Source organism: Suncus etruscus, chromosome 5 (genome assembly GCF_024139225.1).
Source record: "Suncus etruscus isolate mSunEtr1 chromosome 5, mSunEtr1.pri.cur, whole genome shotgun sequence".
In the NCBI taxonomy this organism is placed as follows: domain Eukaryota; kingdom Metazoa; phylum Chordata; class Mammalia; order Eulipotyphla; family Soricidae; genus Suncus; species Suncus etruscus.
Window position 1 is genome coordinate 108,731,657 of NC_064852.1, and position 11,829 is coordinate 108,743,485.

General features: G+C 32.5%; 1 pseudogene; it reads left to right on the top strand.

Moving 5' to 3' along the window:
- Nucleotides 1-10,087: 10,087 nt before the first annotated feature.
- Nucleotides 10,088-10,188, top strand: LOC126010229 (uncharacterized; annotated as a pseudogene).
- Nucleotides 10,189-11,829: the final 1,641 nt, after the last annotated feature.

The window sequence follows — 11,829 nt, forward strand, 5'->3', positions numbered from 1 at the left end:
ACTGAGAACTATGTTAACAAAATGTGACTGAATAAGGGAAGTAGAAAGCCTATCATAAACAAACTTAATATTGTTCTGTAAAAATTGTATAGAACTATAGAATGAAGAGAGTACAACTTTTAATAAAACAAATTAAAGGCAATATATATTCTTAAATTCCCCAAAATAGTTTTTATACAAATTATAGCAAGAATACTTCAAAAGCAAAAAATGCAATAAAGGGGTTTAAATGAGTGAAGTATTTCGTTTGAGGATAAAAAAAATGTAATATGCTTCTTGAAGAACACTCTCTTGCAATTGGAGTTTTAGCAGAAGTACAAGACCCAACCAAGCACACCTGAGAATTTGATAATACACAGTTATTTCTAATAAATGTCAATATTTTACCTACAAATATTGTGTATCAAGTGTAGTTTTATTTGGACATTATACTATGCAACCTTTAAAATATTTTAATTCTACATTATATCTTTTAGAATTATATCACATATAATTCTATATTCTTTATTGTTGCATATATTGTTATACATTAGTTTGTAATTGTTATATTGTACACATTATGTTACTATATATAATTCTACATTATAATTTTCAAGATGTTTAAATTATTTGGTTTACATTTGTAAAGTAATTGTTCATTTATAAATGTAGTTGAAATTATATTAGGGTGATATGTAATGATTAAGAAATACAGGACTTTTCTATTTTTCTATAAGATCCCTCCCAAAAAGCTAACTAAAGTGGTGTTGTGATATAATAAAAAACTTTTAGCAATGTAATAACAAACAGCCATGACAACAGAAATTAAAACTGGCCTATAGAACTGAAGCTACTATGGAGTCGGGGAAAGAGGAGTTTGAAAGGGCACTCTATCAGAGAGTTGCTGTGAAAAATATAAAATGTATGTATAAAAACCTATAATTAAAAAATTGTAAATTATAGTTTCTAATATTAAAAAATATATTTTATATGAGATGAACTGCAAGTACTAAGTAAGGTAGAATTAATGTAAAATATTTTAGTAGTATAGTTAAATATTTCTTGAGTCAGTAAAGTCAAATCTTCATTTACCTAATACATTAAAATATAAAATTTGTCCTGTTGTTGGCTAGATACAATTACAAATTGTAGATTTTAGAATCAATTCCAGTTTTAGATACAATTCCAAAAGTTATGTTCAATTTCTAGAGTTATATCTATCAAAGGAATGCTTTTTTAAAACATTACTGGTAATAGAAGGAGGAAAAAAAGAAGAAAGCATTGCACCTTTAGTATTAATCTATTATCATTGCTTTTTGCAGTGAATACTTAGGTACCCAATTTTAACTCCCCCAACAATAAAATCTCATCAAAATTAATTGGCTGTCAAATTACTTCACAAATTAAACTGAAGCACACTCAATCTCTTTGAGAACATAAGAACAAAGAAACCTAACTCTTATGTCATTAGAGATCATCTCATCTAACTCATCTTTCTATAATGAAACTAGGGCTAAGATGGTTTAAATGCTAGTTATCAAATTTTAACTATATTTGTAGTATTAATATGGAAAATGTTAATTGATTTATATGAAAATATAGTAGTAAAATATAATAAAAATTATCTCAGAAATAATATTTGCAAATATGTAGTTTGCAGCTTGCATTCTCTAATATTTTACTACAAAATAAAATGATTCTTAGCTTTTTTAATGCTACAATATTTTCACAATACTTTTTATTTGTTGCCAAAGATAATTTAAAATGAATCTATTTTTAACTATACTGTTACATTCCATTTTATTTTTTAATGAATTAATTTATTTAAAGAACATGTATCTATTGACACATTTATTCCCATACTAATCCAACTATCAATGTATAATTCCCTCTATCATTGTCTCTGGATTCCCAGTCATTCCTATGCCTACCTATAAAATATATTTTATATTGCTTGCTTAAAGCTAAGTGGAATTAAAATTATTTTTAAATTGTATTTATAAGAAAATTTGTAAAATTTAATGTATATAGCAATGAGGTCATTAAATCTTGTCAGAAAGATTTTTCTTTTGTTTTGTTTCTGAACATTAGGTGGCATTGAACCCATGCTGCAGTCTAAATTGGTGTGTTCTTACTAGGATGACAGTATTGAAAAAATTTTTGGAACAATTGCTTGGCCACATATACAGCTGTGTCCTTCAGAAATTCCAAGCTCTGTGGCTGATATTGTGACTGTTTGTGGGATGAGGTTTTGGCTTACTGCCACGTCTTCCCAAATATGAGAAGGTGGGAGAGGCTGCGCTCATTCCACTAACAATAAGTTCTGGGAATGTTAGTCAAATGCCAGCATACCTGGAGTTTGGTCAGTTTGATGTCTCTGCACAGCCTTGTGATTGCGTGGTAGGGCTGGATTATCTGTGAAGTGGCATTTGTGGGTGTTGGGAATAGCATTTTCCTCATCAACAAAGTGTCCATGGCACCACATATAACACTTTTCCAGGTTAAGCTAACCTTTATTTAAATTTACAGAGATGATTCCTTTGAGAGTGAGAGAGAGTGAGAGAGAGAGAGAGAGAGAAAGAGAGAGAGAGAGAGGAGAGGGAGGAGAGAAACAAAAATAAGACTTTATAAGAGATTATCTTAGATGATATAAATAAGCCTTATTTAACATATTGAACTGTTTAAAGCAAACTGAAGCTTATAGAAATTTGAATACCTAGAAATAAATGTAACTTAAAAAGTGAAAGACCCATATCAAAGAAGTAATGCGGCATTGTTATAAGAACAAGAACATTAGACAATGAAGTGGAATGATTTTCAATATTGATCTGTATTGGAAGAATTAAAATAATTAAAATGACCATTTTACCTAAAGAAATACAGAGTCTAAATGCAATACCTATCACATTTCAATTCTTTTTTGTGTTTGGTTTTTGGTTTTTGGGTCACACCTGGTGACATTTAGGATTACTCTTTGCTATTTGATCAGAAATCGCTCCTGGCTTGGGGGACCATATGGGACTCTGGGAACTGAACCCAGGTTTGTCCTGGGTCAGCCGTGTGCAAGGCAAGCACCCTACTGTTGCGCTATCACTCTGGCCCCTTCAATGGTATTCTTCAAAGAAATAGACAAACATGATACATTTAATTTACAGTTGGAAAATATTTTCTATTAGCAGAGTTATCAAAGGGATAAAATAAAAATTGAGATATTGGGGCTAAAGACCTAGAAAAGCACAACAGACATTTGCCTTGCATGTGATCAACTGGAATTCTATCTTTGCCATCCCATGTGGTCTCCTGAGCCCTATCATAAATGATTCTTGAGTACAGAGCCAAGAGAACATTTGAACACAACTGGGTATGATCCCACAAAACAAAAATAAAAGAGAGATATTAGGGTATTCAGTTTCAAACTATACCATAAAATGATAGTACTGTATTTTCTGGCATATAAAATGACTTTTGAAACAAAAAAAGTCAACCAAAAATCGGGGGTCATCTTATACGCGAGTATATCCCAAAAAATGTTTCAATATGCCACTAAACAAAAATTGTCTGAATATTGCCACAAAACGAATTTTCCAACTCGATCCTGCACCAATCACTGCATGGCTGCCGGATAGCCTCTCTAACTCAGCCAATCCAAGCAGGCTTTTTATGCATGCAAATTAGACAATGCTCTGGACCCGACTCTACACTGTAAAAAGCCTGCTCAGATTGGCCAGAGTCAGAAAGGAAGTCTATTACAGTATAACCTTTGAACCTTTGCTTGTTGTGATTGGCTCACTGTGGTACATACAGTTGCAGCTGTCTGATACAGCAAATATAGGCTTAAACCTATGTTTTAACTGCAAAATTAGGGGGTCGTCTTATACACCCAGTCATCTTATACACCGGCAAATACAGTAATTAAATACAGAGTGGCAATGCAATATAAAACAACAAAGATCATTGTAACATAATTGTGGACCCAGAAATAAACTCACACATATATGAAGATGTAATCTATGACAATAAACTAACATGTAATTTATAAGGTAAAGTATTTTCAATAAATAGTTCTTGGAAAAAATAGAGAAGCAACTTAGATAAAAATGAACTAGAGAGAGAACCAAGTGATAGTATAATGGGTAAGATGTGTAAGCTGCTTAGCTTTCTCATAGCCAGCCTCGTTTGATTGTTAGCACTTCATATTATCCCCCTAAGCCTGTGAGTGATCTCCAAGAACAAAGCAAGGCATAAACCATGAGCACTGCTAAGTGTGGCCCAAATTAAAACAAAAAATAAAGTGAACAAGGTAGTTGTTCTTACATAATCACAAAAGTTAGTTCAAAATGGAATAAAGACTTTAATGTATGAAGGTACCATGTATAAAAAGTAGAACAAAACTTCTTATAAAAATGGTGCTGGTTAGCTACTTGCAAATAATGAATTTAGGTCCCTATTTCATATAATACACAAGGTCAATTCTAAATGTATTAAAGACATTAAAATAAAATCTGTCTCCATAAAATACTTGAATCTAAATTCGGCAGCATTCTCCAAGATCTTGACCTCAAAAAAGTGTTTTACAATAGTTTCACTGTAGCAAAGAAAACAAAAGAAAAATAAATAAATGAGATTTTTCCACTACAAATGAAATGAGGCTCCAATTGTTTAAAAACAGATTTCCGGATAAAGAAACTATGGTATATATATACATAACACATACCACTTGGCAATGAAAAATAAAATCATGCAATTTTACCATGCATGAATGGATCCAGAGGGTATATTTCTAAGTATAGTCAGAATGAGTGGGAAAGACACAGACTTATGTTTCTCACATGTTTTATACATACATATATATATATATAAAAGCATAATGGGATTCCTACAGTGGAAATCATTAAATGATACTTAATTGTAAATAATAGTTGATTTTTATTAAAACTTGATTATATTGGGCAAGAAAGATAGTACCTTGGGTAAGGCCTTGTATGTGCTTGAGTAGAATCCATCCTTGGTACAATATAAGATCCCCAGAGTCTTATAAGAAGTAATCCCTGAGAACATTCAGATTTAAGCCCTAGCATGGCATGTGTGGCCCAAAATCAAAATCCAAACAAACAAAATACTTTATCATAGTATGTTATGAAATTGTTCAAATGAGTTACTATCAAGATAATTAAAATATTCGAGTTAGAAAGGAAGATGTGAGAAAACATTTCTCTCCATTTTCCTAATAACCAAAAGCAAAGTAGGAGAAGAAGCAAAAACTTAAAAAGTCCAACTTTTTCTCAGGATTGTTTGATCAAGCACAAGAAATAAAATACCAAACTTTTCACTTCCCTCTTCCTCCTAGAGATATGGCTTTGAGAAACTTTAACTGCAGAAGCTGCCAACTTTTGATTCATTAAGGCAAGTATAACGGAGAAAAACTACTATAAATTGTAAGCCTACTCCTTTATCCCAAAATAGATAACTGTTGTCAAAAGAGACATCTGAATCCATGTGTGTCCCTTTTGCACTAGCACTACAGAGTTGCTATCTCAAGTGTTTCTTGCTTTCTGAAGTGCCAATGCATTTCATAATTTTATACAAAAGATATAGCAAAAAGTTGCTTGAAAAGAGAAGTGGTGAAGGGCCAAGTCAGGAAGAAAGGGAAATCAAAGAACATCAAAATGTGGGAAATTCTTTTTTCGGTGACCATCACATTTGGGAAACACAGCCAAATTAACTCAGAACCCCAGAGCACTCCATTTCTAAGCAGAGTTCAGGGGTGTTCTTTGCTAGGACACAGTAAATGAATGTGCATTCTGTCTTGGCTCCCAGGCTCATTTAGCATCAGTCCAAAACTCACATATTCTTTGAGACTTGTGTGGAAGTGGAAGAAATGTGGATCTATACAGGTCAAGTAAGCAGAGAGGAGGAAAACAGAAATAAGCCTGGCTTCAAGAGAAAGCTTGCTTCTCATGGGTTTTGTGCTTTGTCACCAACTTTTTGTGACAATGAGAGCCCGGACAGCTCATGATGATGGAAAGAATAAGAAGTAGGGAGAATCTGAAGGCAGCTGATTCTTTACAAACAAAGACCAATTGGAATATGACTTGTAGAAAAGAAAGGATCTGTAAGAGAATGGACAGGGTCTTTGGCATAATGCTAAAAAAAATGCTGAGTGATAGATATCCTAATTCAAGCTTATCTTTTCTTATTATATTATAATAGTCCAGCATACTATGATCCATGGAGAGAATCTCTCCAAGAACATTTTATAAAAAATATCACTTTATTTGAATACTCACATACTCATATTACATACAATATGATGTTGCAAGAGTAGGGTTGAGACTACAAAACTTAGTACACCTTGGGGCTTTCTGAGAGAAAAATGCATCCTGATCCAGGACAAAATGTTAAGGTAATACAGAAAAATAAAAGATTGTCCTATCTTTTCATCAAGATTCAATGAATTTGAACTAGTTGGTTTTTTTTTTTTCATTTTTTTGGGGGGTGGGGGGGCACATCCGGTGATGCTCAGGAGTTACTCCTGGCTGTGCTCTCAGAAATTGCTCCTGGCTTGGGGGACCCTATGGGATGCAGGGGGATTGAACCGCAGTTTGTCCTAGGCTAGCACTGGTAAGGCAGACCTTACCGCTTACATCAACTCCCCGGCCTCAGAACTAGTTATTTTTAAATTACCTGATATATGTTAAGAAAAAGTACCCACCTGATTTATTTTGCTTCTAGTCATATCTTACTATTTTATTCATGTTACAGGAAACTGAATTTATCATTCATTATAATTAAATAATATTTCACTGTACACATGCTTTATTCAAATAATATATACACATACATATGTTACAACTTTTTTTTTGTTTTTGTTTTTTGTTTTTGGGCCACACCCGGCAGTGCTCAGGGGTTATTCCTGGCTGTCTTGCTCAGAAATAGCTCCTGGCAGGCACGGGGGACCATATGGGACACTGGGATTCGAACTGACCACCTTTGGTCCTGGATCGGCTGCTTGCAAGGCAAACACCGCTGTGCTATCTCTCTGGGCCCATGTTACAACTTCTTGATTCATTCATTTACAGAAGTACAAATACTAGATGATTTTACTCATCTGTGAAATAATGAGAGCCAAAATAAGAGAATAGACAAAATTGAACAATAGCAATCTCTTGGCAAAGGAACTCAGATCCCATTCCAACAGTAGTGGGAATAGATTGCATTGGAGAAGACAGAATAATAGAGATGTAAGGATAGTTGTGGAGGACTCCAGGTGCTTTGGTTGTTGTGAAGTATGTTAAGAATATTAATAGAATTTTAGCACTATTGTAACAATCTAAACTATAATAAGGAAAAGAAAAAGGAAGAAAAAAATATCCAAAAATATAAACAAACCAGTCAGTAATTAAAAGAAACCCTTTCTGATCCCAGAGCAATTTGGACAATGAAAATTAAAATAGTAAAGTAAAAGAGGTATATATATATATATATATATATATATATATATATATATATATATATATATGTATATATAATATACTAGATAAAGAGAAAGCAAATAAATAGTATTGTAGCCAAATAGTATTATCATAACCATACTATAATATTAATACCTTAGTATTAATACTTTATTCTATAAAGTATTAATATTTTAATATTTTAATATTAACTGATTATAAATATAATCAGTTAGGGAGAAAGCATTAGATTATGAGGAGTCTTTGTTAAGTAAAGAGTTTAAAAAGATAAAATTCATGCTTCAGATAAAGGATATGTGTTTTTAGTTATTCTAGGATGAATCTTGAGTATTCATAATGCAACAGAATATTTATATTTAATATATAAATAAATATGTTTATATGTAATATATAGTAAGAACTCAAGATCTACTTTCAGTCATAAAATGTTTTCTTTTCACTTTAATTGTGAGTATTTATTCGAATGTGGAGAAGTTTGTATATTGATTACTTTAAACTAAGCTATTTATGTTAGAGAAACATTAATGTGGATTCTCACATTTAGCCAGTGCTATCTTTTGTATGCTGACTTAGGAATCTAAAATTTCCTTCCTTACTTGGATCTTTTAATTTACAGTTCAGAAAATAGAAAGCATCAAAAAAGTCTTAAAATCTCAGCCTGATATGGACATTTGAAAGTGGCATTTCAAATGAGGGCTCATTCAACAAATGAATCTGAAAATGAAACATATTACTTACAATAAAGTTATATTCAATATAAGCTCTTTTATTTTATACCTTTTACATATTAAAAAAAGCGACCTATTTCTAAGAAATAAACAAAAAATCCTAAACACATAAAATAACTTCAAAGCCTAGGGAAGGGCAGTATTGAAAAGTATTAACCACTTAGAATAACATTACTGAATTTGACTGTATTAATTTAAGAATGTTGTTTAGGTAGTAAAGACATCATTAAAAGAACAAAACAATAGAAAAGTAAAAATAACATTTATGTAGTTAAATTTAAAGGACTGTTAAATGAAAAAGAATTCTAGCACTTTGTCATAACAGGAAGTAGATTAAAACAGTGATCAAAGTACTCAATGAGAGGTCAGTTTTAACATTATAAATATTGACAAGAATGTGTAGCAAGAAAAAGACTCAACTTCATTTGGGTGTGAAAATAAGTCTGCTTTACCTAACAGATGTGATCATTTCCACAGTGTCTGATCCAACATTTCCATACGGACTATAGTCTCTACAAAATTATCTACCCATTTGTATCACTTGTTTATGAAGAATCATAGCATGCTGTTTGTAAAACCAAAACTAGAAAGAGCACAGACATCCATCAAAAGAGAAGGAAAAAATAAGTGATTGTGTTTATTTAGCAATAAAAATAAACTTTAGAAATCAATACTGATTTAATATATGTCTTATAATAAAATACTGCACATGAGTCAAATATAAGAAATATATGATACATAATGTAATTTGTAAAAAATTATTATTTAATTATTTTCTGTGGTTTTTCTGTGTGATATAATTGTTTTCTGTGGTTTAGATTTTAATAATAATATATGTGATTTTCTAAAAATGGTTTATAGAATTTATATTGGTGCATTTTGATATATGCTTTATTTTTTCATTTAAAATATTGTATTAATTATTTCTTAATCTACAGGAGTTCATTTGACCTTTATGTATTTCATTCCTAGTTAAAACCATCTTTTAGTAAATAAAAAGTTTTTGGTTTCTGGGCCACATTTAGCAGTACCCAGGGGTGATTTCTGGTTTTGTGCTCAGGAATCACTCCTAGTGGATTCAGGGAACCATACAGGATGACAGGGATTGAACCTGAATTGATAGCATACAAGATAAATGCTTTGTCTATTACTACTATACTATCACTCTGGCCTCTCAATTTTTTTTTTTTTTTTTGGTTTTTGGGTGATGCTCAGGGATTACTCCTGGCTATGTGCTCAGAAATCACTCCTGGCTCGGGGGACCATAATGGACACTGGGGATTGAACCAGGTCTGTCCTGGACCTGCCGCTTGCAAGGCAAAAACCCTACCACTGTGCTATCCCGCAGGCCCATGGCCTCTCAAATTTAAGTAGTTATTTACATTTTATAAGTAGAACATCATCTTTCTATAAATAGTATGCACTGGATTTTTCAAGCCCCTTTAGTTTATTTGCTTAGTTTATTTTATTTTGTTTTATCTATTGGTAGCTGTTTTCTTTAAAATTCAAAGCAAAGAAAAACAGATGGTGATAATAAATATAACTTTCTAATTCAAGTATTCTATTATACCATTTAAATATATTTAAATATGCAATTTAAATATATTTTAAAATAGCTTTAATTTGATAATTGCATTAAAATTGAGTTTCCAGAAAGGCTTTATAAAATAATTTTTCTCATAACAGTAGTATCTATTTTTTAAGCTTGTAGGTTATTAGATAAAATTTAATCAACTACATTAGTATTTATCTCAGAAAAAAATAGATCCCACATTAAAGCATTCCATTTTCTCACCTGTTTAGAACTGCAAACTATTTTTAAACAATAATTTTAAAAAATTATTAATTCAAATATGATCATAATTATAAATAAATATCATATAAAATGTCAAGCTAGTAAAGAGGAAAAATCTTAAAAAATGCTACATCTTGAGGTACAGTAAATGCTCACCATATACACCTCAAACCAGGCCCTTTGCCTGGTCTGTATTGTGAATGGGGGGACAAAAATATGCTACATCTAAAGAAAATGTGCATTAGCTGAAAGATGACATATCTTTATCTGAAATATTTTAGTTGGTATCTCTCCCTATAAAAAAGATTACCTATTGCTAGATTTAGTTTTGTTTCTTCTGTCTAAATAAGGACCTACAAGGTGTAGCTTGTCAGACCCCACCCATATATCCAGTTTGCTTTTAAGTATGAATGTCTTTCCAACTCTCTGTCTAGCTTTTGAATGAAGCTGAAATCATTAAAATTTAAATCTGTGACTTGGGTGTGACAAGGCATAAGATACAGGCAAGCCTGGAAATGCAAAACCCTTTAATCTCTCTGCTTAAAATACACCAATTTAACAACAAAACATGAGTATTGCTGTGAAACTGTTGATACATTTCCCAAAGGGAAATGACATCTGGATTTATTATGGAACATGCCAAAGAAATGACAACTCAACCATATAAAGAGCCCACCTGAATGAAATGATGAGCTATATCTTTATAACAGAATAAAGTGCCAGTTGGGTTGCTTGGAGTCTTATGAAAAGCACCATGAAAACTTTTTAACCTAGTTTCTCAAGTTCATTATTTCACTGCATGTGTGTGTGTGTGTGTGTGTGTGTGTGTGTGTGTGTGTGTATGTGGTGTGTTTTAAATGTCATGCCAAAATGATTTCTCCAAGAATAGGCTCTGAATCAGTCCTTACTTTTTTTTTTTTTTTACTATGTCTGGTTTATTTATTCCTAATTTCACTTTTGGCTTTTCCAACCCATCTATTGTTACTACCACAGAAAAGTGCAAAAGAGGCACTTTTAAGAGGCAAACTTCAAGGATTTAAATTTAACCTTCACAACATATTAGTTGAGTATTTAACCTTAAGACAAACATTTCTTACATACCTAATTTCTTATCAAAGTAATCAAGGGAAAAATATTCAGGGGCTGGAGAGACACTACACAGGTCTGGCCACTTGCATTGCAATTGACTGACATGGCTTCAAGTCCAGCACCCCATATGGTCCCCCTAGCTCAGCTGGAAGTAATCCTAAAAGTTCAGCCAGAAGTTAGCCCTACACGCTGCCAGATGTACCCCTCACCCGGCCTCAAAAGAACAAAATATTTTGAGTCAGTGTTAAGGCAAGATAGAGGATGAAGGGAGGGACAGCAGATAATTTAATAAATGCAATTAGGAGCTGGAGCGGTGGTGCAATGGTGGGGCGTTTGCTTTGCACGAGGCTGACCTACGACAGACAGCAGTTAGATCCCCTGGCCTCTCCTCAAGCCAGGAACAATTTCTGAGCACATACCCAGGAGTAACCTCAGAGCATTACTGGGTGTGGCCCCAAAAATAAATAAATAAATAAATAAATGCAATTGGCCATCTTAAATATCAACATAAGGGTTAACCATTTGTATAGGGAAAGGGATAGGGAAAGGAATAAGAACATTTAGAATGGGGAAGCACATATTAGGGGTAATTTATGCTTTGATCAGGGCAGAGTGTTATCTTTCTTTGACCCCTTACCCTTACCCAAGCAGAAAGCATAAATAGCAGCAAATCTCACTCAAATGCATGTAGTCAGAAAACCAAAGAAGGCCCTGAGGACAGAGTAATTGCCAGCTAGAAGAGAGGCAGATTATAAATCATCAGCAA